Genomic DNA, 27,743 nt, shown 5'->3' on the forward strand with positions numbered 1-27,743 from the left:
GCCAGCAACCATGCCAGGGTAGTTAGCACTTGCAGGAGGCACCTCTAAGGTGACCCTGGGAATATTTTGTAATAAATCCACTACTGCTACCAGTTTGGATTTATCATCATGTTTGATACCAAAAAACCCAGGGTTCAGAGTAGTCATCATGTACTGACCAGTGTCCAGCACATGTATTAAGATGGCTGCCCTGTTCACTTACTATGTCCCAGGTTTGGCAAGGACACAGTAGGGGCATATTGCGCATAGCTATGCCCACCATGCCATATAGTGCACCCTGCCTTACGGCTGGAAGGCCTGCCAGAGAGATGACTTACCTATAGTGCATGCAGTGTGTAGTGCGCAGGGCACACAGGCTGTGTGCTGTTTTGAGTTTGTCTTTTAGGACTGTATCAGAACACTCAGGCTGCAATGGCAGTGCTGGGTGCTTCTGGAAGCATGGCCCTAAAGGGTGGCACAATCTATGCTGCTGCCCTCAGGGGCCTACCTCTAGTACCCCATGCCCTGGGTACCTAAGTGCCATTTACTAGGTACTTATAGTGGCAGCTAATGGTGCTGCTAATTGTGCCAATGTGTCATAACAGTTGTAGGGAAAGAAATATGGCCCAGGTAATCTGGTTAGCAGGGGCCCTGGGCGCTAACAACTTTGAAGGTACATAAAATACCAGGCAAAAGGTGGGGGCTAACCATGACATAAGAGGCCTTTTCTCACAGTAATCTTGTGACAGAAACGCCTGGATGTTTTTTCCAGAGGACCAATAAGAGGATGCTGGTGGAGTTGGCTGTGGGGGGGGGAAGTGGGGCTTCTTTCACAGTGGTCAATATCTCTTTGCTGAGGTGGTGCTGGTGCTAATGTGGATTGTTAGCGCGTAGCGCTTGGTGGCTCGGATTTGCTAGTGATAACATCTGATGGTGGATTTAAAAGTGTTCCTGTCCTCATTGTCCATGCTTTTCCTCCATCTGTGCTCTAGTTCTTGCAGAGGCCTTTGGTCATTCTAAGGTTCTCCGTATACTATCTTGCTTGCAGTCTGGATCTCATGGTTTTTATTAGATTTCAGGGGAGCCAAGGTGTCGGTGCAGGTAGCGATCCAGATGTTGAAATTGGAAATGGCATTTGGAAGGCTGCTGCTGATAGCTTAACAGTGTTCCATGAGTTCTGTAAAACAGGCTTCTTCTGAGATTTTGTTCCAATCTCTGTAGCCAGTTTTGATGTGTTGGATTTATGGTGTTGCTGGATGGGAATGGTGAAAGTGATGGTGATGTTGGTCTAGGTGATTGATGTTGGCTCATCAACTGTAATGTTGCTGAAGATGGAAAATATCAGATTCAAAAAATGTCTGCGTCATGAGTGGGACCACCCACTCTCTGGATGAGGCTGAGGTTTCCCAGGTATTCGAGTATGGGGGTGGTGTTTGGGTCAGTGTGGTCTGCTATGTGGCTAGGAGGATGAAAGTGCTTGAGTGAAAGATGAGAGATGGGGCGAAGTCTGCGATGGTGCTAGCGAAGTCTGCTTGGTCTAGGTGGTCTGTAGATGAGGGAACCACTCAAGGTGAAATTGGTAGTAATATGGAGCTTGAAGCTGCATATTACTGCTCTATATAGGTGCTCTATATTGTGGGGTGTTGCCTCTGGGGGGTGGTGCAGCTGATGGAGAACGATGGCTATTGCTCTTCTGTGTTTATGTAATCTGTCTTGTGTAGTGATCTTGTAGACAGGAGTGATGGCCGTGACACTGTTGGGGCAGACGAGGAGGCCTGCCAGGGTTCCATGAGGAAGAGCAGATCTGGCAAGTGTTCGTGAAGTAGGTCTTAAACTTTACTGGCATGCTTGGTGAGGGAGTATGTGCTGAGGAGTTTGCAGAATTGTATGAAGCATAGTGTGAGGGGTGTTTGCAGCGGGTGGCTGTGATTGAGTTGGATGTTGTGTGCTGTTGATGAGGGTCAGGTGAGTGGTGAGTGTGAGAAAACTTGCAGATGATATAGGAGAACTCCCCTTTGGTGTTGTGTGGTGCACTAAAGCAGCAATGTAGTACACAGTGTCTGGGATTGAGAGAATGTAGGGTTGCTGCAGGGAAGTGGTGTGGGGGAGGAACAGAGTTCCTGGTGCTGGGCAAAGGCAAGGCGCAGATGGGCTTATTTGGGTTTATCTTTGGCACACCTTCCGCACATGAGAAGCATTCCTATGTCTGTGCTGTCATTAATTAGGTCTGGGAGTGGGTTGGAGATCAGGGGGTGGTGGGTGGACTTGGAAGGGTGTGCACAAGGTAGATAGCGGGAAGGCACATGTGAAAAAATAGGTAAGGCACCAACAGGGGGCCCACAAAGAGCCAAGAGAAGAGTGAAAAAAACACAGAAAACTGTGCGAAAAGGGCAAAAATGGTCAGAAAAAAGAAGAAGAGCAAACACAGCAATTAAAGCTTAAAAAGAGAGCTGAGAAACGTGGAAGAGAACCAAGTGTTTAAATGCGCAAAACCAAATTTAGAATGTGAGTGAGAAACGAGAAAGGGCACAGTGAGAGAGTGGGAAAAGCAAGAAAAAGGACAAAAACAGCAAGAGGAGGGAAAGCAGGGCACAGAAAGCAGTGGGAAGGCAGGGAAAACAGAGGCACAAAAGCAGTGAGAAGTGGAAAAAGAGGTATTAGCAGGTAAACAGACAAGAACAGAAACAGGGCAATGATAGAGGCAGAAAAACAATGTAAAACGACCACAATGAAAATACCAAAAAGAGAGTGAGAAAGAAACAGAGAGAGAGAGAGAAAGCAACAGTGGACAATAGTTGGGGAGCGAGGCGCAGGGTCTGAAAAGGTCTTGTCTGGTTGGAGAACCAGGCAAGACCTTTAAGACCAGGTAAGTTCTAGGTGTGAACCAGGAGGCTGGTCCATGCTTCAGGCACCATTAAGTAGATCCAAGAGTGGGAGGAGAGCAGGGGTGGTGGGCGAGGCCAGGAGGTGGCGTTGGAGGTGGCAAGCTGGAGCACGCAGGAGACAGGAAAGTTAAGGAGCACGCAAGGGGCCAAAGAAAAGGGAGAAAACTGAAAAAACAAAGCAAAGAATATCGGGTGAAAACACCACAACTTGATAAAAAAAGAAGGAAAACAGAGTGAAAAAGAGCAATTAACACTTAGGAAGAGAGCTGAGAAAAGTAGGATAGAACCAAGGCCAATATTTATACTCTGTTTGCGCCGGATTTGCATCATTTATTTTGGCGCAAATTGGGCGCAAACTTAACTCCATATTTGTACTTTGGCACTTGACCCGTCTAGCGCCAAAGTAATGAAGTGTGCGCCATTTTTTGTACGTGAGAACCTACCTTGTGCTAATTACATGCAAGGTAGGCATTCCCGTGCAAAAAATGACTCTAAGGCATGTGCGCCTTATTTATCCTCCGGTGTCAAAATGACGCACAGGAGAAGGCGGGCCTTAAAACATGGCGCCAAGACGGATTTGCACCGTTTTTGAACGCCTGGGTCAGGGCAGGTGTTAGGGGACCTGTGGGCTCATTTCCATGTTGGGAGACCGTGGAAGCAGTACACAGGTGCCCTTCCCTGCACCCAGGGACACCACCTGCCACCCTCGCCCACCCCTGGAAGACACCCATGGATGGGGGGACCCATCTATGGTGAGTGCAGGTCAGTATTTTTTTAATTTTTATTTAAGTGGCATAGGGGGGCCCTAACTTGGGTCCCCCTACATGCTACTGTGCCCAATGGCCATTGGGCAGGGGGGGCATGACTCCTGTCTTTGCTAAGACAGGAGTCATTTCCATGGGGGTTGTGCGTCAAAAAAATAGGGCTAGTCAGGTTAGAGCCAATATTTTTGACTCTAACCTGACTTGCACCATTCTTTGGCGCACAACCCCCAGTCTTCCCTTCACCTACGCTGCTCGGTTACCATCATTTATTTTGATAGTAACCAGGCCGCAGCGCCGGCTACCGTCATTCCATAAATAAGGCGCCCGGCTGGCGCCCTGGAATGGCGTTAGCCGGCGTTGAACTTTTTGACGCAAATCTGCGCTAGCGATGATTTGCGTCAAAAGGTAAAAATATGGGCCCAAGTGTTTAAATGAGTGAAACAAGAGTGAGAGTGTGAGTGAGGCGTGAGAAAGGGCATAGTGAGAGTGAGAAAACCGAGCGAAGGCACAATACCAGCGAGAAGTGTAACAACAGAGGCACAGAAAACTGTGAAATCATGCAAAAACACAGGCACAAAACCAGTCAGTGAGAAACAGGAAAAACAGAGGCAATAGTAGACAAACAGACAAGAACAGAAACAGGACAATGACAGATGCAGAAATAAAGGCAAACAAACTATAATGAAAATACTAAAGAGAGAGTGGAGCAAAAGTGAGAGAGGCAGAGAGAGAGAGTGGCACGGGGGAGGGTTGAGCGACAGTGGACAGCAGGAAGAGAGAGGCAGGGAGCCTCACATGCACTGATGTGGGGCCTGAAAGGGCCTTACCTGGTTGGAGGAGCAGGTGCAGGTCAATCCTAGGTGGGGAGCAGGTAGCACCTCATTGGGAGACTCTCTGGACAGAGCCAATAACATGTGACATAGGGTCGGGCCGTGTGTATTGGCAGGTCTGATAGAAACTTCTCTGAGTTATTGAGGGAATCTAAGTGATTTTAAGAGAACGCCTTTTATGCAACTCTCAGGATCACACTAATACCTTTCCACATATATTATTTTATTGTTAGAGTAGAAAACGTGAAAACGATTATCTTTTTGTCACTTTTTTGTTTATTTACATAAGTACTTGATTTAATATAAAAAAAATATATCTTATGCACTTGATTATAGAGGGATTTGTGAACAGGCCTTTTTGCTAAACATTGCATCCATAATATATAATAATAACATTCTTATGGTGTCAACAGAAAATCTCTTATGCATCCTAATTGTCAAAGTCCATGTCCAGTATAGTCATAGACAACACGTTTCATGGTAATAAACTGCTTCTCCAGGGCTAGAAAATGAAATAGGTACAGCCTTCAAAAATATCCAGTCAGTTGTTTTTTATCTGTCCCGAAGGTTATATACATTCAATAGATATCACATTGGAACTTTTGATTGGATGAAGCTCACCCCACTATGACTTGCAGAACCAGTCTCAGCTCCTAACCATTACAGTATCATTTGATGTCCGTAACAAGTGCCAAACAATGCCAAACTGAAAATCTGTCTTCACAACCATGCACTTATAGATTTATTTATAACAGATGACACACATGTAAGGGTGTCGCGTAGGCTCTCATTATCCTAATGAGACTACTGGATTTTTGGGCGGCAAGATCGTTTACAGTGTGGGGGACTAAGTCTGACCCACGGCGAAGGACCCTTGTCACCCCAAATCCGGGTTGAGCTCCGGCTAACTAGCAGTGCCTTATCTCTCCCAAAAGGAAGAGACAATTGGGCAGCCGAGCGCATGACATCTTAGTGCTTCCCAGGGAAGTCGTGGTCACTCAGGTCCCAAACAGTTCTCTCATACACAGTGTGGTCTCATATATAAATGACAAAGGCAGTTTGAGTTTTAAAGATTGGTTTAATAAAACGACTGCATTTTAGATAACAAGGCGTGAGCCGCAATAACCAAAACCATACAACACAGTAGGATTGAAATAGTAATGAGGAGAGTGAAACATAATAATAATGCTATCATAGTGAAACTAGATTACGTTCTTTCTCTAAGTTATATTTTGAGCACAGCATGTGAAGCTCTAAGCCTGCCTTTCAGGTTCCCCCTGGAGGACATCGACCCTCATACCTGAGCAAAGGCCTGTGATCGGGATCAGCATCTGCAACAGGGCAGTCAGCATCTAGTTGTGGGTTCCTGGTCGGAATCTCCCTCTTACGTGTACCAAGACTAGGAAGTGTTTTTATAACTAACACGCCAGTGTTCTAAGAAACATCCCTACGTAAGAATGTGTACTTTCTATGAACCCTTAAAACTAAACTTCTACCACGTCTATCGGCAATGAACCATACTGTATCCTTGACTGAAGCACAGAGCGAGCAAGAATGTATTGTTTGAGAACTTCAGTGCTGAAGTAAGCTAAACAGTGTGATAGAAGAAAATAAAACAAGACCGTGAAACTGGTTATTGTAAAATAACAGTGCGAGGCTAAATAAAATGCATCTAGGGCAAAGTGCACAGAGGCCTAATACTTTAAGCAAATGCGCAGAAAGCTACATTAAAAATGGCTACACTACACCCTCCCCTTGTCGGTAGAAAGTGGTTTAAGCCGAAGCTAAAAATGCCCTAAGCTAAAAGATAATTAAAACCTTATAGAATTTCAACAAGTCAAGAGGACACCAAAGCACATTAATCCTCAATTTAAAAATAAGCATGCAGCTAAGAGCCAAATTCATGTAACAGTGTTAATTGAGACCAGATCCAATTTAAACAGTGGTCATGGAAAGCAGGAGGTTCTCCACTTCGGCAGATGACAAAACCGGAAAATCCACACCAAAGACTATCAAGGAGCAGGTGTGTTCCAAAGCCCCAGTGTGAACCAAGGTGGCATCCTGTACAGAGCCTGTGAACGAGTTAATATCAACTTCCTCCAGAAAGGGTATCTCGTAATCAGCCTCATGAAGCAAAAGCAGCTGCAGTGCGCATGTCTGGTAATGAGCCCTTATCGGGAACATCAACAGCTCAGCATCAACCACTGGGGGGTGTTGCTGTGAGAGACAGACGTCCAGTGCATATTCCAAATCGCATCAACGGCACCGAAACACGGGCTGCACACAAGCCAAAACCGGTCTGAATGACAGAGACCAGTCACACCCCAAATGTTCCAGGAGTGTTGCTCCAAAGTGCTGCATCATGCGTTCACGACACAGCTGCGCTGATGGGTGCGCCCACATTCGTCCTTGTTGCGGCGGGACAGCCATTGCGGAAAAACAACAGCAACAGCAAAATGCCGGCTAATAAAGCCAAAGTTATCGAAAATGTTCAGAAAATGTAATGAATAGCTGAAGGTATTAAACCGAATATGGAAGAGAAGGTGTGAATGAAACCAGCACCAACGGCTTTGAAAAAATTTGCTAATCCAGACGTGCTGGACGCATTAAATATACGTCCCACAAGTTCACCAAAGTGGCTTGGAAAGTTGGTATTTAACAGGGACTGTATTTCTGCTGATGACCTTGCCACCTGAAGTGCATAGGTCTCGCGTGCAGATGTAAGGGCCACATGCTTCTGAAACAATAAAGCCTTTAGTCTACTTAACTTGTCGAAATTCACCTTGGAAGTAGCAATGTGAGGCCCGATATCTGCTACCTCCCTTAATTTAGTGGGGGGAAACAACACACTCCCGCAGCAAGTAACGACCTTAGTGACCGAAACAACGTAAACTTCTGGCCCGCATGCCACAACAGTCTTCACTATTGAGGAGGACGTAGCTGGCGTTTGAAAGCACCTGGAATGTGCGTTTAATCAAGGGGACCGGAACTCCCTTCAGATAGCAAGCCAAGTTCGCAACCGAGGCATTACATGCCCCATGCAAGGACAGCTGCTTACAAATCATCGAATGGCTGACTGAAGTCTCGCATTCACTACCGCTAAGAAAGACCTCTTTCATGCCATTGAGACATTTGTACAAGAAGGGAAGCTCCAACACCACATGGATATAACTATCCCCCAACTTCTCATATCTGCCTACTGGAACATGTTTCATACAAGAAGTGAATTGTAACGTAGAAATAGGCAGATTAATAACCCCGTGTATCAACCACTAGGCAGACGGCATTTCGGCCACAGTAAAAGGCAATCTTTCAAATTTTTCAATGTTGAGCATGACATAAGTCGCCTCCTTCTTAGCCATTAGTTGTTGTTGTTGTGTTAAATTAAAGGAAAAAAATATCTCCCTGGCACTGATGTGCTGCCACGGAACACGACCCGCCTTCAATGTCTGAAGTGTCCAACCCAACTGCATAATGGACCGGGTCTGACTTTGTCCATGATATAAAGAAGACATATCAGATCGTATAATGTCTATAGCAGAAGAAACAATGTTGTTAATCGTATATATTCGGTCGGACAAGGTGTGAATTCCATTATCCACAACAGCTAATGCCTTTTTCAAATTTTCCTGATCTATCTGCCTTAACCGGGCTGCAGCCTCCTGCTGGGAAAGTTTCCATATTTCATTGTATATTTCGTACAAGAAACGCTTCCTACATGGTGTCTTCGGGCCTGACAAAAAATCTTGTAAGGCAGTGTCATTAGACAGGAGAGTGAGATGTGTCTTGACTGCATCTAGCGAGGATGATTTTAACTATTGTTGGCACAATTTTCCCACACTATATGAAGTAATTATTTCAGCATGTTCTGGAGATATATAGCGAGGGTCTGCCCGACTCGTCCGGAAACCCCCCGAGGAGGTGACAAAACGTTGATGACACCCATTAGTGCCTAAAGGCCACAATAACCACCCGCCCGGACGTGTCAATGAAGTGTTAAATGTACCATTCTGGACCCAGTATGTAAGCTCACTAAAAGTGGCATATATGTATTTCTGCCAGTTACTAATTTTTGCAGGGAGAGGTATACTAGGCATGTTCATTCTCTAATCGTTGCTAAGCCCAAACAGCTAGTCTGTTGTACTGTTTCATTTAAAAAAATCATTTGGACGGGAATGAGACTTGCTCTAAACAATGTTTCTCTACCCTTTGTCTGCCAATTTTTTGTTCCCCAAACACTTTTCAAATCAACATTATTTGACCAATATTCATAACCTTCAATCGACAGTCGGGAAACAAAAGAATCTGAGTATATGAATTTCGCATTAGTCAACAACAGTTGCTTATCTTTAGACGGAGTTAACTTAAAATAATATAACTTAGCATTCATTTGATGATGCCCAGAAAAATACGTAAATTTGTCAGAATACGTTTTGGAACTCCCCTGTGGGGGAGTCGGCAATGTTCCCATTGCGTATAGTCAAATATCGTTTTTGGACTACTTGCTTTGTGTATAAAATGGTGCCCATAATAATTATAGCAAAACATATCACCATAATTGTCTTTAAACTGGGAAACATCTTCATTTTCATAGACAGTATAATATTTTAAGTCAGTCATCATGGAATCAACTGTCATCACATCCCAATCATCAGATACAATGCCTGGTATCACTATATCATTCATAGATAACTTTAGGACATACGGTATTTGAATTATCTCAGTCGGACCGTATATATCAAACATTACTTTATCCCACACAATCCCATCCGGAATTGGCACTGCAGAAATGTTCACAAAGGACAAGTCTCTTCGAACCCTATGTGAGGAAAAATGTGGCTTCAACACCTCCTCCACCTGTTCAACCGCTGATCTCTCAGGAAGAAAATGACCATGTATCAACAGAAAAAAGGTCATGACAAACCCTATCCAGAGAAAAAATGCTGACTTAGTCAATAAGAGCCACAGATAGTTCCAAGGAAAAAAAGAAAACGTATCTTTAAGCCAACGCATCAGCTTACGTGGACCTGACAGGTCAGTATTCGAAGAGGCAAACAAGTCCGATAGACCATTGTTGTTGTTGGCAAAGTACCCAGAGGCAGTTCGTGCAAAAGGTGTCACCGTATTCAATGGAGGAGTTGGTGTTTCTCGCGGTGGTACAATGTAGAGAGCATCATCCGTCATGTCAGTAGTCATGGTGACTCGATCAAATGTTTCTAAGTTATTTGTTGTCAGTGGAACTAATGCAAGATCATCATCCACCATCCCCAAGCTCGGAGAGGCAACAGTGTTGGTATAGATGACTTGAAGCAGAACATCTTCCCCAGTAGTGAGAGGGATTCCGGAAATACTGGACGTTCCTCTTGGTCTGCTGTGCAGAATCGGTCACATGTTGTAACTTGACATTGTCAATAGAAACAAAGCGATTTTCTTTGGCTCCTGGCAACGGGGGTAAAATAACAGTTCTCGTTCCGTGTATCCCCAACACAGGGACTGGTGCTCGATAAGAAGGGCCAAATTCTTTTTTCACTGCAACCTTTTCACGCACAAGATCCCCAACTCTAGGAATCCAACCAGTAGGTGTTACTGGTACATCCTTAATTCCTGTGGAGGCAGCACTTTTAGAAGGGTTATCTTCACGGAACTGTTGTAATTCCTGCAAAACAGTGACACGATCATTTATGTCAAAAGGTGTTTCCGCCGCCTCCACACCAGGACCATCAAGATCCGGAACAAAGATTTGTGTTCCGAACAGGCACTCATATGAAGTACGACCCCCCAAGAACCTTCTAGGCAGGTTATTTAGTGCTCTCTGAACTCCATACAGGTGGGTTAGCCAACTACGACCCGTACTTAAGATTCTGGTTGTTGAGGATTGCTTTAAATTGCGGTTTAAACGCTCCTCAACAGAATTTCCCTCGGGATGAAATGGAGACGAGTACTGGAGCTGGACCCCCAACTAAGCCATGGTGTCCCTGAATACCCTTGAGGCAAAAGCAGGGCCCTGGTCCGAATGGAATGCAGCAACTGCATATGTACCGACAAAGAGACGCAAATCTTTAATAACAGTTCTAGCGTCAGCCGAGTGCTGTGGCCACACCCACACAAATCTGGAGCAAGAATCAACAGCGACTAGTATATATTTGTATGCACTATCCGGTGTTAGTGGACCGCAATGATCCACGTACACACATTGTAATGGTCTGTTGGATATTAAGAGGGGTGTCTGCGGCGGGCGATTAGCTGTTGAAACTTTAATTTGTTGACAGATGTCACAACAAAGGACATACTGCTTAGTCTCTTTATAGAGACAAGGCCACCAGTAACGGGCCTGTAATAGCGAAATTGTGGCGGCCACGCCAGCATGTGCAGATGCCACTCCCTCATGCGCTGCATTAATCAATTGTGGTCTTACAACTTTATTGGGGATCTCGCGTATGCCTACGCTAGGTATGTTAACCTCAGTGTTGAGCATACTTCCCATGAAGTATTGGTATTTATTAGGAAATCCTTTAGGATAGGGCGTGCCATCAACCGTAGCTTTTATAGCAGCCAGAATCTCTGTGTCTGGTTTGGAACTCGAACGAGTCACTGCAGCCACAGTGCCAACTGCCACTGCCGACTTTGCGGCTTCATCAGCCAAAGTATTCCCAGCAACGTGTATTCCAACGCGCTGGTGTCCAAGAGTATGTACAGCATGGATTTTGGGTAGCGCCTCCTTCAGGTCTGCTACCTTCCCCCACAGTTCTGTGTTTTATGGTGTTGCCTTTTGAATCTCTGAACCCATTCAAGTGCCAGTAATGTAGGTATTCATTAAAAGACTGGACACAATAATACGAATCACAAACAATCAGTGTGAACTGTGTCCGATCTGTATGTTCTAATGCCATCAATAGAGCTTTCAGCTCAGCCAATTGTGCTGTACAATCCCATAAGGTTTGTGTATAAGTATGTTGGGGGCAGAATTTCTCCACCTCCATATGGCTGCTCACTACCGCACATGCAGCAGAATATTGGTGTTTTGTTCCTACCGCCGGTTGCGCAGAGCCATCGGTGTACATGACTATTTGATATTGATCAATAGGCAACGTGTTAGCGGGAACAGGATATTCAACTTCATATTGCAGAAATTCTTGAGTTTGTAATTCTGGGTCAAAAATGTAATCTACATCAGTGGCTGTTAAAGACGTAGCCCATTGTATCCATCGCGGGTGCAGTGCTTTTGCGTTGGGAACGCTAGCTTTTGTAACAGCCTCCAGGGCCGGAATAGGGGAAACGACAATAATGCGTTTACCCTGGGCAAGAGGTCGTTCTTTAATAACAGCCATCTGTACAGCAGTGAGAATTTTCTCTGTCGGTGCAAATCGTTGTTCAGCAGCCGAATACAAGTGGGATTTGTATCCAGTCAGGACTGTCTCGCCTTCATTAAATGTGGCATGTGTAAACCCAATGGCCCCAGCTATCACCCTGATGACCAAATGCGTCTTATTGTACCATGTATGTAAATGTTTTGCCGCTAGTAGATCTGCCTGTAACTCCTGAAAAGTATGGGTATGTTCAAATGTCCAGAATTTGCTTGAGAAATCAGGACGGATTAATTCATATAAAGGTTTAATGTGTGTAGCATACTCAGGAATGTGCGTTCTGCCAAAATTTAGAAAGCCCAATAATGACTGGAGTTTCTTAATCATATTAGGTGGTTGCAATTGTGCCCACTTTTCTAAGAATTGGGGCGCTAGGCTCTTACCTTCATTCGACAGCTCGTATCCTAGGAATATGACGCTGAGGAAGGCAATTTCTGATTTTTTGAAGGTAAATTTGTAGCCAATGTCGGCAACCCCTACAACAATGCAGGCTACTCGTCTTAAATGTTGTAGCAACTCGTCATCCGTGAGATATATATCATCTACATAAGCCAACGCTTCAGGGTCTAACTCGTGTAAAATTGCAGTCACACGAGCCGCAAACAGTCCCGGGCTGTTCTTATACCCCTGAGGCAAACAACAGAATATTTCTGGGAGCCTAACGCGCTAAAGCTTGTCAAATCCCTGCTTTCGGGTGCTACATTCTGGCAGAAGAATCCATTTCGAGATGTCTAAAGTCGTTTTGTATTTTTTCCGCACAATGTTGTTCATCAGTGCGGCGCTATGTGAATTTTGTATAGCGTATGTACGTGTATGTCCGTTCAAATGTCTGTAGTCTAAGACTATTCTATATGAATGGTCTGGTTTAGCTACAGGGAATAAGGGATTATTCATCGGTTCAATTACCCCATGGTATTCCAGTTGTGTAAGTATTTCTTTCAACGGTAACCTTGCTTCATGTTTTATGGGATACTGCGGTTGTGGCTGAGGTTCACCTTAAATCGAAATTACATGATATGGAGAATTCCTATCCCACCCTACGTGATTACTATATAAGGCAGGTGCTTGTGCTAGAGCCCGTTTGATGCAATAGGACTCTGCGAGTTCCCCTGGAACAAGGGGTGAGAACGAAGGTTTAATAACATCCTCCCCAACTGGGCAGTTGCAGACAAAATCAGGCGGCCAATCCTGTTCAGCCAGTAAAATGTCATATATCTTGACTACACGATCCCAAAAGATTGCGTGTATAGTGCGTTCAATGTCTCCTTCCAATTGTAAAGTCACTGTATACACCCTATCGGGTTCAGAGACACGCATATCTGCTGTTTCAACTTGTATGAAGTCATCAGTTGCTTTCACCTCCAGATGCTCTAGAAGATTCCGGTGAACTATTGTGACCTCTGCCGCGCTGTCTAGCAGTGCTAGTGCCCATGTCTTGTTCTTCAAGAGAACTCTCTTCCTGAGTGGCATGTCTAACTGAGACTGCCGCCACCTTTTTCTTTTTAAACTGTTGTTTTTGTTGTATCGGTTTCTCTTCCTTCTTGACAGAAACCTCCGAAGAGCGTTGTGATTCCTGTCTTGGTTTCGCGTACTCTGTTCTCCGCTCTGACCGCCCACCTCTCTCATTTCTCTTTTCCGATGAGTCCTGAAAGGAACGATATTGGCGTGTATCAGTGAATTGATATCTATCAGGCGTTTTCAGATTATACCTATTTCTAAGATTATATCTATTCTGCGGGGTCTCTGTACGTGGAGATTCTCCCCTTTCTTTTTTAGGTGTCTGTTGTTTTTTCTCCCAGCGCTTCATATTACCCTCAGGTTGCTGTTTAGCATTTTCTTTACAAATTTTTCCTTGAAACTGAGGTTTTTGCGGTCTAGCCCCTAGGCGATCTCGACCAATACTGGAATATGTTTCCGCTATATTTTTTGGCAGTTCCCGCTCCTGATCTAGTTGCGGGACGTCACGAAGACGCATAAGCACCGCAAGTGCAACTGCCTCCCCTTTAAGATTACTTAGGATTATTGAAGAAACCGTGGCAAAGTTGCCCATCAGTTGCATTCCAAAATCTAAGGCCTGGGAAGCCCGTATTCATCCTGAATTTGTTTAAGCACTTCCGGTAAGTTGGCCAATGTCGGTGTACTGTGTGCCGTTGTATAGAGCGCAGCAAACACCGTGCCCCATGTATTACAATGTTCCACTGTGGGAACCATGCCAAATGGTAAACACATAGTTCATATTCTATGTTTGTCCTGAGGTCCCGTATGGGGAAATACCGCCTACAGCGTATTGATTTTCTGTGCCAGCCAAAATGGAGTCTACTCCCGTTTTGCTGGAACTTTACCCATATTAGAGTGTACAGTCACCGGGTTTATACCTGGTGTTACTGCATGTGGTTGTGCTGGAGCAGCACGCGCTGGGTTTGTATTTAGTGTCTGCATCACAAATTGTACTAAGCGTCTATATGTAGCTGTTAAGTCTGTGTATAAACGACGAACTTCAGCCACCAGCATATTTGCAACTGCAGGATGTGGTAAATATGTGGCCAATAAAGGCCAGGTCGGACCATCATTACTCAGTGGACCTAAACTTACTGGTAATATTGTATGGGGTAGGGCGCCATCAAGCCAATTATTATGTTCTTGATAAGATAGAGGTATCTCTAGGTATGCGTACGCCCTGTACTGGCCAGGCGCGCTCGCAACCGTATATGTGTGAAATGTATTTGTATTCCCATCAACTGCTGGAAATGTGACCCAGGAGTAAAAAAGTTCTGTTCCATAGGCTGTGTGGGCAGCCACCACAAACGTGACTGGACCACCTTGGATCGTAAGACCATGTGCAAGCAAATGTACTGTGAGCGGTTGTCTCATATTAAGAGCTATTTGTATTACCTGGGGATTTGCCATTAGAAAAACAGCGAGAGTTCAGAGAAGGCATAACAAGACGGGGTCTTTCCTTTTAAGGTTCAAGCTTGAACAACCATCCGCTATAATTAGGGTTACCTATACCGCAGTGGTGGAAGTCCTCAGTGCCATGGACATCTCCGTTAAAGGAACTGAGGGATCATTATAGTATATGAGACCAAGAGAAACTGGTGGACCCGAAAATTAGAGCCAGACCAATTTTTGGCGGCGCCATGTTGCGTAGGCTCTCATTATCCTAATGAGACTACTGGATTTTTGGGCGGCAAGATCGTTCACAGTGTGGGGGACTAAGTCTGACCCACGGTGAAGGACCCTTGTCACCCCAAATCCGGGTTGAGCTCTGGCTAACTAGCAGCGCCTTATCTCTCCCAAAAGGAAGAGACAATTGGGCAGCCGAGCACATGGCATCTTAGTGCTTCTCAGGGAAGTTGTGGTCACTCAGGTCCCAACCAGTTCTCTCATACACAGTGTGGTCTCATATATAAATGACAAAGGCAGTTTGAGTTTTAAAGATTGGTTTAATAAAACAACTGCATTTTAGATAACAAGGCGTGAGCCGCAATAACCAAAACCATACAACACAGTAGGATTGAAATAGTAACGAGGAGAGTGAAACATAAGAATAATGCTACCATAGTGCAACTAGATTACGTTCTTTCTCTAAATTATATTTTGAGCACAGCATGTGAAGCTCTAAGCCTGCCTTTCAGGTTCAACCTGGAGGACATCGACCCTAATACCTGAGCAAAGGCCTGTGATCGGGATCAGCATCTGCAACAGGGCAGTCAGCATCTAGTTGTGGGTTCCTTGTCAGAATCTCCCTCTTACGTGTACCAGGACTAGGAAGTGTTTTTATAACTAACACGCCGGTGTTCTAAGAAACGTCCCTACGTAAGAATGTGTACTTTCTACGAACCCTAAAGACTAAACTTCTACCACGTCTATCGGCAATGTACCAGACTGTATCCTTGACTGAAGCACAGAGCGAGCAAGAATGTATTGTTTGAGAACTTCAGTGCTGAAGTAAGCTAAACAGTGTGATAGAAGAAAATAAAACAAGACCGTGAAACTGGTTATTGTAAAATAACAGTGCGAGGCTAAATAAAATGCATCTAGGGCAGAGTGCACAGAGGCCTAATACTTTAAGCAAACGCACAGAAAGCTACATTAAAAATGGCTACACTACAAGGGTACATGAAATGAAAATCCTTTACAGAGCACTCTATTGTCTCCTCTTAAACCCTCCTACACTGCAAGGAATCACAACAAATGGTCAACATTTTTTCACCATTCGCCATGATTCCTTGCAGTGTTAAGTCTACAGGCTGCTGAAATATTTGTATTGATGATTGTTTTAGTGTGAGGTGTTAAGCTGAGAAATCAAAGAGTGGCCTGTATTTGATTTACATTTCATGTATCCCTAGATATCTCAATTCCACAGGAATGTAGTAGGATGCTCATAACTTCTGTATATCCAGATTGTGTATATAACTGCATTTACAACACACCATAGTCAACTAATAGTGTTTATCTTAAAAAAACATAAAGGGAACAGTCATAAAACTTTTCTTCAGTCTGTGGTAAACAAAACGTTGTTCACAAGTCCATATATCATCCTATCTTCAGGGTAAAGATTTGTGGTTGCTCCCTTCCCAACCATTTGGCACCCCTCTGAAAAAGAACCAGGTTAACTATTAGAACTGCAAAGACTTCAAAATAAAAAATTAAAACAAATAAAACATCTGCTGTCTTTTCCTTCTCTCTGTTACTCTTTCACTAGGTTCTTGGGGCCATATGTACGAACACTTTTTTCCATAGACACAGAATGGGTAAAAAACATTTCTACATCTGGTCCTTGATTTTTACTGTTTCTCATGATTTCTCTGCCATTTAGTATTTAGTTTTTCTTCCTTTCTTATTTAGGGGCTGCTCCTTTCTAATGATCCCCTTTCATGAATTCATTCTAATAGCAGTCTTTGTTGTACGAACATCAGAGAGCATATGCTTAAAACTTGTAAATGCCTTTAAGCAGTATTGATTCTCTCCTTTACAAAGTCGAAGAGTAAAAACACATATTACATGCAGCAAGCTCGTAGGTAACGCACAAATCCCTATAGGTGCCTTGTTGTCCACAGTAATACGTGAAGGAATAATTATTTCTAATATGAAGAAGCGTGCAACTCCACCAAGGTCCCTGCTGCATAGAGAGCCTGAGAGGCAAGAGAAACCCCAGTAAAATAAACTCAAACAGGCGGTGCACCACTAGAAAAGCAACTATCTAGATACTGTAAAAAGACAGTCCAATGCTCCTGTAGTGGTGATGAAGCAAATCTTCAATTTAATTATTTTCAATTCCAATATTTAGTATTCACACAGTTGTCTTATTACGCCATAAAGTACATGGAATTAACAGCCAACGCGTTTCACCCATTAACAAAGGGCTTCTTCAGGGCTGTAATATAACATAGAACAAAGATTTACGAAATGAAGAAAAGGGAAAGGAAATAGTTGCATGGATATGAAAATGGTAATACATTACATACCAACACGACCTGACTCCCTATTACAGACAGTGCAAATGTACGTGAAGGGGCATAAGCGTGCATAAGTATTATCATATCTAAATAAGAGGTGTCTTAAAACACTCAAAAAGGTATTGGGAAGGACCGGCAAGGAAAGCCAGAAAGAATTAAAAGAGGTGCATCAATACTATGAAAAACCAGGGAAGCAAACTTTCCACCCAGTGCAGAACCGGTGTTTAGGAGTTGGAAAAAACAATGTGAAGAGATAGTGTAAGAGAGAGTGGGCATGCCAAAGTAGTACACACGAACCAGGAAACCAAGAAAGTAAAGTTTCCACCTAGTGCGAAACCAGAATTGGAAGTCGAAAAAGACAGTGTAAAGAAATAATACACGATAGAGTGGGCGTACCAAAGTAGTATCCAGTCGGTCGTAATAATCAATGATACAGCAAAAAGTGAGATGCCTAGAGGGGGAGGAACGTAAACAATAATACAAAATATATAAAAATATATATATATATATATATATATATATATATATATATATATATATATATATATATATAAAGGAAGCCAAGAGGCAGTTCCTAATACACAAATGTGGACATATCAATACTCGTGAAAAAGAGAGAAAATATCAATTCAGAAAAAGCAACAAACCCCATCAGTTAACAATAATAATTTTGCACCAAGGATCAAGGGGAAAGAAAAAGAAAAAGAAAAAGAAAAGGAAAATAACTCATTGTGTGCCCGCCGCACGGTGATTAAAATAACTTGAAAACACATGCTTGCTATAGACCGTCATGTGAAAGGCACGGCACAGAGGCCAGTACGCCCTAGACGTGAAAGGGGCCATGAATCAAACCACCCCCACACGATAAGAGAGAAAGAAAAAACGTCTTACAGAGAGAATATTAATATTGTAAATCAGGCGGGGTCCATAGCCAGTATCACGGTCAGAGCGACCATTGTTATCATTACGGGGCCGGTGAAGGTAAAACGCCGGTCCCGATGTGTGAAGGAAAAGGAATCCCCGCTAAGAGCAGGGTTGAAATAATTAAGAAAACCCGGAAATCCGGATGGTATCGAGAAGTAGTAGTAAATCAAAAAAGACAACACAGGGCGGCCATCTTGAGAGTATTCCGAATAAGGATCTTGTTACCAGTACATAGGAACGCCGAGCATCGGTGCTCCATAGACACAAAAATAGAAGATGGACTGAAATAAAAGGGCCATCTTAAAAGTATATGCAACAAAATGACGGATTGGATACCACAACATGCTATATCAAGAAGAATGTGGAGCGCTGGTATGTAATGTATTACTATTTTCGTATCCATGCAACTATATCCTTTCCCCTTTCTTACATTTCGTATATTTTTGTTCTATGTTATATTACAGCCCTGAAGAAGCCCTTTGTTGATGGGTGAAACTTGTTGGCTGTTAATTCCATGTACTTTATGCTGTAATAAGACAACTGTGCGAATACCAAATATTGGAATTGAAAAGAATTAAATGGAAGATTTGCTTCATCACCACTACTGGAGCATTGGACTCTCTTTTTACTGTATCTAGATAGTTGCTTTTCTAGTGGTGCACCACCTGTTTGAGTTTAAAAACTCATATTACTTGTCCTTTTGTATGTGCTCATTCCCTATAACAATTTCCCTCGGGGTACAAATCAATTGAGACATTCATTGCTGTGTATTAACTACTTTTTGCTTTCTTTCTTTATCTTAATTTTGAATAAACCTATAGGTTTAACTTGGAACTCTGTCTCAAGTATGTTTATGAAGACTGAGATAGTCCTGATCAGGGGTGGCTGGTACCCTCTGAAACTGGTAGGGCGAGTGAAGTACCCCACCACTTCCACCCACCCCAAAAAAACACTCCTCCCTCCAAAACCCCAAAGTAAATGACCCCTCCCTAAAAAAGGCCAAATAAATGCTGACACCAACTACAAAATAAAATAAACACAACCACTACACATACATGCATTACACACTTACACGCATTACATATTTGAAATAAAATAAAATAAAACAACACTTACCCACAGGCTGCACGTCCTCCTCAGTGTTGTTCTGCTGTCCAACAGGGGAAGAGCTCTCCTAACCAATCCAGACGCTGCTCTCATGCTGTTAACCAGCATGAGAAAAGCACCTGGATTGGATGGAGCGGGCTGGCCGGAAGCTTCTTCAGGCACTGGATGCCTGCGCTTGCTCTCAAGCTTCAAAGTGCGCATTTCACGTTGGCTAGCGCAAAACAGCCAGCCAAAGTGACATGCGCACTGTGGAGCATCCAGTCAGCCCTGCTTCCGTCCTCTGCTCTCAATCAGCAGCAGAAGACACACCCTGCATGTCTCTGGGCTTGGGACTGCTGCAGTGCAGACTGCCACATTGGTTATCATAAAATGGCAATTAAATCTTTTTATTGTAATTTTATTTTTGCTGGCATGGCTCGCACCAGACGGGGGGGTCGTTGCTGCCCTGATCTCGAGAAGAAACCACTGCTGGTCCTGATCCTACGTATTGACCCTCTTAATTACTGAAGACAGATTTCTAGTGGAGAATGAGAGCAGTGGGCCAAGTCAGAAAATTGTAGCGTTCTTAGATTACTGCCAGAGAACCCGTGTGGGCCATCTAATAAGTGGATTTTGTGAGTTTAATAGGGCGTTTGATTGGTGTGAGATTTGGTGATCATGTTCATGTCATGTGGCATTTTTGCATGACAAAGGTGTGACATATTGAAATGTGCACCATAGTAATGCATCATAAGTTCATGTTTTATTGAAGATATTCATGATTTTACACTATTTATATAAAAGTTCAGGATTTAAGGAGGACATGAGTTATATAAAGTTGTCTGCTGAATAAAGGTGTGGCACAGGTTTAATTATAAGTTGAGTTTTATGAGATCCTTAACAGTTCAGTTGTGAATGGAAATTAATAAAGAGTAGTAGTGTTTATGTACAAGGATAGACAGCGCTGATTCCAGAGGTAGGTTATTGCTTGTCGAAAAACCTACCTAGTGTACGATTGTAGTGCTTTAAGGTGTTATTTCATTTTTTTATATGAAATTGATTTCCGTCCCATGTCCTTAAAGGCAGACAAAAGAAATATGCATTTTGGATTATTGATATTACTTATTATTTTAAGGTTTTGTTTTGAAATTGTATTGTGATTGATTACGGTCTTTGATGGCTGCGCTTATGACAAAATCCAAGAAATTGGGCTATGGTGGGGAAGGGCTGCACATGAAATGCTGCTGAATTATGGGTTACATATTTCTTTGTGGTTTAATGAATAGTATAAAGTTACCCCAGATGATAAGAAGTTCCAATTTCCTGAGAATGGTATGTTCAATGTGAAGAAACCTGAGTGTCTGAGGCATGTCATGTTTGAGCAAAGACCGCAGCCCAGACCTGTGCAGTTCAGAGCACTGAATGAATGGGACTATGTGGCCAGTGAGAAATTACACCAGAAAATTCTGAAAAGTCAGATTGGTAGGTCTGTGAACAAGTGGTTGGATGTAAGATAATGTTTATGAAAGAGGGAGTGGCGTGAGAATGTTTTATAGACTCTGGGTGTTTTTCCTGTGATTGATGCTGACTTGGAGAATAACAAAACAAAAGGGAAGCAAAGAAAACTAAACGTGAGACACAGTGAGAATAAGAATAATTCTGATGGAGAGGATGAGTTCATGGATCATTTGTGGATTGAAACTAGATCACCCTGGTGTAAAGAGGCTCTAGTGCAAGTGCGAGATGAATTAGTAGGAGAGCCGAATGTAAAGAGAGAGGAACTAGCTTTCAGTCCATCTTCGCAAAGTGAGATGAAAAACGTGGAGGTTAACATTTTTTAACTTCAAGAAGATTTGTATGAAATGCTGAAAATGGGAATTTATAATACTAAAAATTCACCATTTAAAAAAGATTAATTTGTATTTTTGAGTGTAGAAGCAGCAAAATGTGCTCATCATGCACATACAAACACTTTAGAAAATGGCTCAAGAATTTAAAGGGGGTTTACCTAACAAGAGAATTAGGGAAACTTTTAAACTGAGATTGAGACTGACCGAATGTGATTGTCAAGAAAGATAACGTTACACCTTTGTGAGACAATCTAAGTGAAGTACTTAATGTGCTCAAATGTTGGGGAAATGTCACAAAGTGCAGAAATGATCGACAGGTGTTTCTGATAAGTTTGAAAAGTCACAAAAGTGTAAATCAAAAAGAGTAATGAATGTGAGTAATTCTGAATGCAAAGTGAAAAAGACTTTCCATTGTGAAAAGTGTCTGGATGAGCATATATGCATGTACCCTGGACACGGCAAGTCTAGTGGACCTTTACACAGAATACTCCTAACCTAACAGAAGAACCAGAAAAGTAGTTTACTAAGGTAGAAATTGTGATCCTTTTGAAGGTGCTTTGGGAATATAGGAATGCACTAGTGAGTGTAAGGCAATAGTACAATGGTCAGTTGAAAAACTGCAGAGAGAGGGTCGTCTTTTTGAACTGTATCTGATTGGCATGCAGACATATATTCATGTTATTGAACATTTGGAACTGAAGGTTCAGCAGAAACAAGTTAATCGATAGAAAATTATGAGAGCAAAGCAGAATCCAGATCAGGAAAGATGTAGCAGGAATAGGTTAATTGATTGAAAATTTATGAGAGGAACGCATTATCCAGATCAGTCGCTCATGAGAGATTGATGCAGATTTACAGACAGCATAGTGAAGTTGAAGACCCACCAAAGGAAGGCTTCTAGGGATATGTTTCTGTTTCGTGTTGGGATTGTGTCCAGACAGCAGTACGCAGCAGAGTGTAATGTAGTGGCAAGAGAAATCCTTGGACAAGATACTTGTCTACGCAAAGTACTGTAATGATTTTGGGATGCAAGAAAGAAAATGACTAAGGAAAAGTTGATGGCGGCTCCAACAGGCTCTTACAAAAAATGGTCAAGAGGTTTTTCATGCACCTGGTGATGGTGTGCAATTTGTGCAAGTTGCAAATGGTAGTTCATGAGGTAAATGTAAAAGCTTAACTAACAATTTTTGGTAATATTAGTAATAATTATAAACATTTTCAAGTGAAATTGGAATTGTGTCACAGTTGTAGTAAATAAGTCCAAAACAACCTTGTAGATTTATGTGAAAAGATTTCAAAATGAACTACAAAAGGTTCCTCAAATGCAGCATAATATGAATCAGATGGCACAAAATGGCATGATGCAGTCAATTGTCCCACTAGCCTCTGTGCAGAACATGTAGAATACAATGCAGTTCAATGTGAATATCCCTTAAGCCCCAGTCAAATAAAAACTTATGCAGAATAATACTTCAGAATTTTATTCTAAATTTCCACATGTGAAATTTCAGGAAAAACATTAAATAATTTGACCACTTTTTACATGTTGCAACCTACAATGCAGGACAATGCCAGTCACAATAACAGTGTCTGAGCAGAGAGGAGGACTGCATGCTTGGTCCAGTCCTAGAGGTAGACCAGGATGGTCCATATGTGGAAGTAAAGCTTTTTACGGCCATCCCATTTCATTTTCCACTGCTACAGGTGGACTCCCAACTGCAGCTTAACCAGTAAAAATTCCCAACCTACCTCTTTCGGGAAAAAGGTCCAAGTTGTAGGCACATTAAATTAACAAGTGATTAATATGTTACCAGCAAATGTCCCAGTTAAAATTGGTTGAAATATCAATAATCATGAGTTCTACATTAGTGAGACAAGTCCAGTGAATCCATCACCTCATGATCCTTTGTGTAAGTTAAATTGAATAATTGCAGACCAGGAGGTGTTTGCATCCAGGCAAAAGCTGACTACCAGCGGCTTATTTCAAAGTGAGCAACTCAGAACTCAGGACCCTCCTGTGGGATGAGGGACCTACGAGAATTTCAATAACCTAACTGACTAGGGAATGGTACGATGGGGGTGTTGCATCACTTGACATCCAAAACTACTATTGGGCCGCCCAACTCACTACTGTTAATGCTTAGGTTCATGCTCCTCCGATGAGCCTGCCTACCGGATGGATAGACATCTCATGTAGAAGGGTGGATACCTGCGGGCTCTCTACACTAACCCTAGATGCACAACCCTGTGTGGCCCAACATTAGTCATGGTCAATCTTTGGCATGTTGTACACTGAGCGTTGGGTTGCCTGGGGAGCAACCTGGCTTTGCTAAATTGGACCTTATTGGAATTGCAAGGGTTGGAGACCTCTGGTCTCCAGGACAGGTTCTCCCATTTACAGAGCTGCAACAGGAATACAGTTTAGCATCCACTGAAAGTTACTGCTACTTTCAAGTGCACCATGCTCTTCAGTCAGCACTCCGGCGGGGGGCCAATCTCCAGGAATCCTTCCCTTTGTTACTGGAGGAGCATATGTACCCGAAAGGGACATCCCTCACCTACAAGATGCTGGTTAATAACTCACCAGACTCACTGCAATTGATTAGGCCATACTGGGAACGTGACTTGGGGGACATTGAGGTTGATGAATGGCTTGAAGCTCTGGCTTCTCTACCAAGAAGTGGCAATTCAATCGGGGTTTCGACTGGTTCAATTGAAAATACTATACAGACCATTTCTCACTTGTGTGGTTAAGGTGAAAATCAGCAGGGCTACAAGTACTGATTGTCTAAGGTGCTGTGGTCACAAATGTTCTTTTCTGCATATAATATGGGTCTGCCTGGGCATACATAGATACTGGACTTCAGTGGTTGATTGTATGAACGGGGTGTGTGGGAGCAAGTTGGGGGCCACAACAAAATGGTAGCTACTGAACATATAGAACAATTCAGATCTTGGTAGAATGGAAAAAATTGGGATAACCTTGGGGTTGGCTTTGGCTAAGCATAACATTGCACGGCTATGGGGGGGACACCATCACCATCGCAATTAAAAGATTGGAAAAATGATATGGACTTGTGCATGATGGTGAAGAAAGTTGTTTATGAGAGCCGCTGTTCAGTTGTTCAGAGGGTGCCACGTTTCTACCCAGTGCCAGCCTGCGGCCGTGCCACAGTGAAAAATGACTTTGGAGGTTTTTTACTGCCAGGACATGGCTTAGGGATGACCTACACATATTAAAAAGGAAAAATACTTGATGTTGCCAGGTCGAAATGCCAGGCAAAACATACACATTGGCAGGCCTGAGACATGTTTTACAGTGCTAATTTTTTCAACTTTTTGTTGGTTGCAGAACAAGTGCTGCAGTGTTCTAATAGCATTTTATTTACAGGCCGTAGGTACATGTAGTATCATCTACTAGGGACTTTTAAGTAAAGAATTGCACCTATCAGGTGTAAATCAATTGTATCATGTTTGGTAGGGAGAGCACATGCACTTTACTACTTGTTAGTAGAAGTTAAGTGGCCAGAGTCCTAATGCCAACAAAAGCGGGTTCAGCTACCGATGGAAAAACGTTGGGGTGATCCTGCTGGAAGGGCTAATTTCCAACAGGGAATAAAAAAGTTGAAGAACAATAAAATCAATAACAAAATCATAATCAAGAAGTTTAAATTTTTTAAATCAACATCTGAAAACCCCAAGAGATATCAGGTAGGAACACAATTTACAGAGAAATGCATTGCTAACATTTAATAATACTGCACCACCTGTCTAAACCCAACTGGTCTTCTCCCATGTATAATGTGGTAGTGAATGGAGATTATAGGAGGAGTCTAGGGGGAAGGAAGGGTGACAGGCCAGCCATGTTTTCCAAGCTAACTTAAGGTGTCTGTCCCCATGAATGGTGGAATCTGGCCCAACTTCTTGGAGAGTAGATTTGATGGCGTGTCCGGTGGGAGTACATAGGGTTCACATCAAGAAGGGGTCCCCAGTCTTGGTCTTCAGTGGTCTGGGATCTGAAATGCGAACAAGGCATGATGGATTGAATACTTCACTGTTTTTTGGAATACATGTGTAGGTATAATTACATAGTTGATGGAAATTTAAGCTGTGTCAAGACTTAATATTTAGAGGCATTTATCACATTTGAAATAATACAGCTTATTTTAACATTCCACGAAACTGAGTAGGTTCTCGTCTTTTAGCTTTTGTGTTCCCTAAGATATACCATGCGAATAGGTTAAATGAAATGCGTGAAAGGAATTCTATAAGAGTGAAAAGTAAAATGGGTCGGGCTATTTCAGATGTTTGGTGTGTTGATTCTTCCTGTGGCTTTGAATGATATTAAGATTAGAAAGTTGTCTATCTTTGTAGAAAGTTAGGCTATTAATAATGCAGGGGCATTAACTAAAATTAATGAAAAAAGTTTTCCATTTGTGCAATAGTGATTTAGAATAGGCTTGCTTTGGATATGCTTTTGGTGAAAGAAGGTGTGTGTTGTGTAATTGTGTAATTAAGGTCCAGCAATGTTGTATGTTTGTGCTTGTTACCAGCAAAAGCATTAAAAGTTATACTGATAATATAACTAACATTGTGAGTGAAGTTCATTCTTTATGAGAAACTGGTGCATGGGAAACAGATCATGAATGGCTAAGTGACATTGGTAAAGAATTTAGTAATATAAGTACATGGCCTAGTGAGGTTGGTGTGGGTTTACTCAAAATAATATTAAGTGTATTCATTATAATTACAGGGGGTACATTTTGGGGGTGTTTTGGGTGTTACACCCCCTTAATAAATGTATTCCCTAATAAATAATTGGATACTGGTGCTTTCAGTCTGGTATGGTGAGGTGTCTGTCAGATTTCACCTGGGATTTTTACATATAAACACAGGCAAAAGTACATACACGCACACTCTCTCTCTCTTTCTCTCGTCTCACCCCCCCAATCTTACTGACCAAACTACGCCCGTATAATAACTTTTATGATAATGGGTATAATATTCATTTTTAAACTTTTGAAAGTTGTTTGCTTTAAATGAGATTTAAAATGTGGTTGGCAAAAAGAAGAAGAAAATAACCAGGTGATGGATAAAGCGGAAGTCGAACATGAAGAGTTTAAATCCATAGTGTACGATGAACTGAAGGCCTTACAGAAGAAGAAATCAAAGGACCTAACAATGATGGAGAAAGTGGTATAATAGAATAGTGAGATAATTATTTTGATTAAATTAACTGATGGGGTATTTTTAGAGTGTTTTTGTTAATTAGAAAATATTGCCTAGTTTACATGTGGTTTAGTTAGCATAAATAGGCCTTAAACAGCTTGCATTGCCGTCTATCCATATTTGCAGAATAAAATGTGCACTTTTATTGTATTTGAACAAGCTTTTCCATGTGCATGTCTGCTGTGTGCTTCTCCATTTCAGAACATCAGAGAAATAGAAGCCTAATCTAAGGTCTCTTTGGGCCAGATGTAGGTAGCGTTTTGCATGGCGCAAACTGCGAAAATCACAGTTTGCACCATGCAAAACGTGCATTGCGATGCTCATTCCCATTTTGATAGGAAGGGGTGTCCCCTTCCTATTTGCGACTCGCACATCGATGCTAAATTGCTTTGTGACCGCAAAGCAATTCGCAGTTACCACCAGTGTCACACTGGTGGTAACCCATTTACAAAGGGGAAGGGGTCCCCATGGGACTCCTTCCCCTTTGTGAATGTTGCCGTAGATCTTTTTTCAGCCTACTCTGAAAAAACGAAACCAAATGGTTTTGTTATTTGTTTGTATTGCAACTCGTTTTCCTTTAAGGAAAACGGGCTGCAATACAAAAATAAAATACGGCTTAATTTAAAAAGTAGTCACAGACATGGAGGTCTGCTGTCTCCAGCAGGCCACCTTCCCTGTGAGTGCAGGGAATCGCAATGGGGTAGCAAAATGCGACCCACCTCTTTAATATTAATGAGGTGGGTCTTTGCGACCCCATTGCGATTCGCAGGCGGTGTCTGAGACACCGTCCTGTGTCCGATCTTGCGATTCGGAAATTGCTACATTGGCCCCTTTATTATTAAATAATAAACTGTATTAATTTGTGTTCCTCTTGAGTGAGGAAACCCTGTCTAATATGTTCTTGTCTTTGTAACGTTCAAGGGGCCTAATGACTTGATTCACAAAGGTAACATTATATCTATCTATCTATCTATCTATCTATCTATCTATCTATCTATCTATCTATCTATCTATCTATCTATCTATCTATCTATCTATATAGCAAGTCTCATCTCTGTGATGGAAAGAAGAGAATGTCACTCCTGAATTAAGGATCCCAAGGCGATTTATTGAAAAACCCAAGCAGCAGTCAATGTGTTTCGGTTGTCACCTTATAACCTTGTTTATGACAATGGGTGCATTTCATTTTTTACATATCTTAAATAGTATCACAAGTTAAGGGGCCATCAAAACAAACGAAGGAATGGTGGAATAGACACAACACAAAGGGGGTTGTCATCTTTTACAATGGTCACTCTCATTAGTTCATCATTCTAAGGTACCTAGCATATAATTTATTTTTTACAATTAGCAAGAAAGCTTAAATTCAGTCC

The sequence above is a fragment of the Pleurodeles waltl genome, chromosome 1_1, assembly GCF_031143425.1.
Source record: "Pleurodeles waltl isolate 20211129_DDA chromosome 1_1, aPleWal1.hap1.20221129, whole genome shotgun sequence".
NCBI lineage: Eukaryota > Metazoa > Chordata > Amphibia > Caudata > Salamandridae > Pleurodeles > Pleurodeles waltl.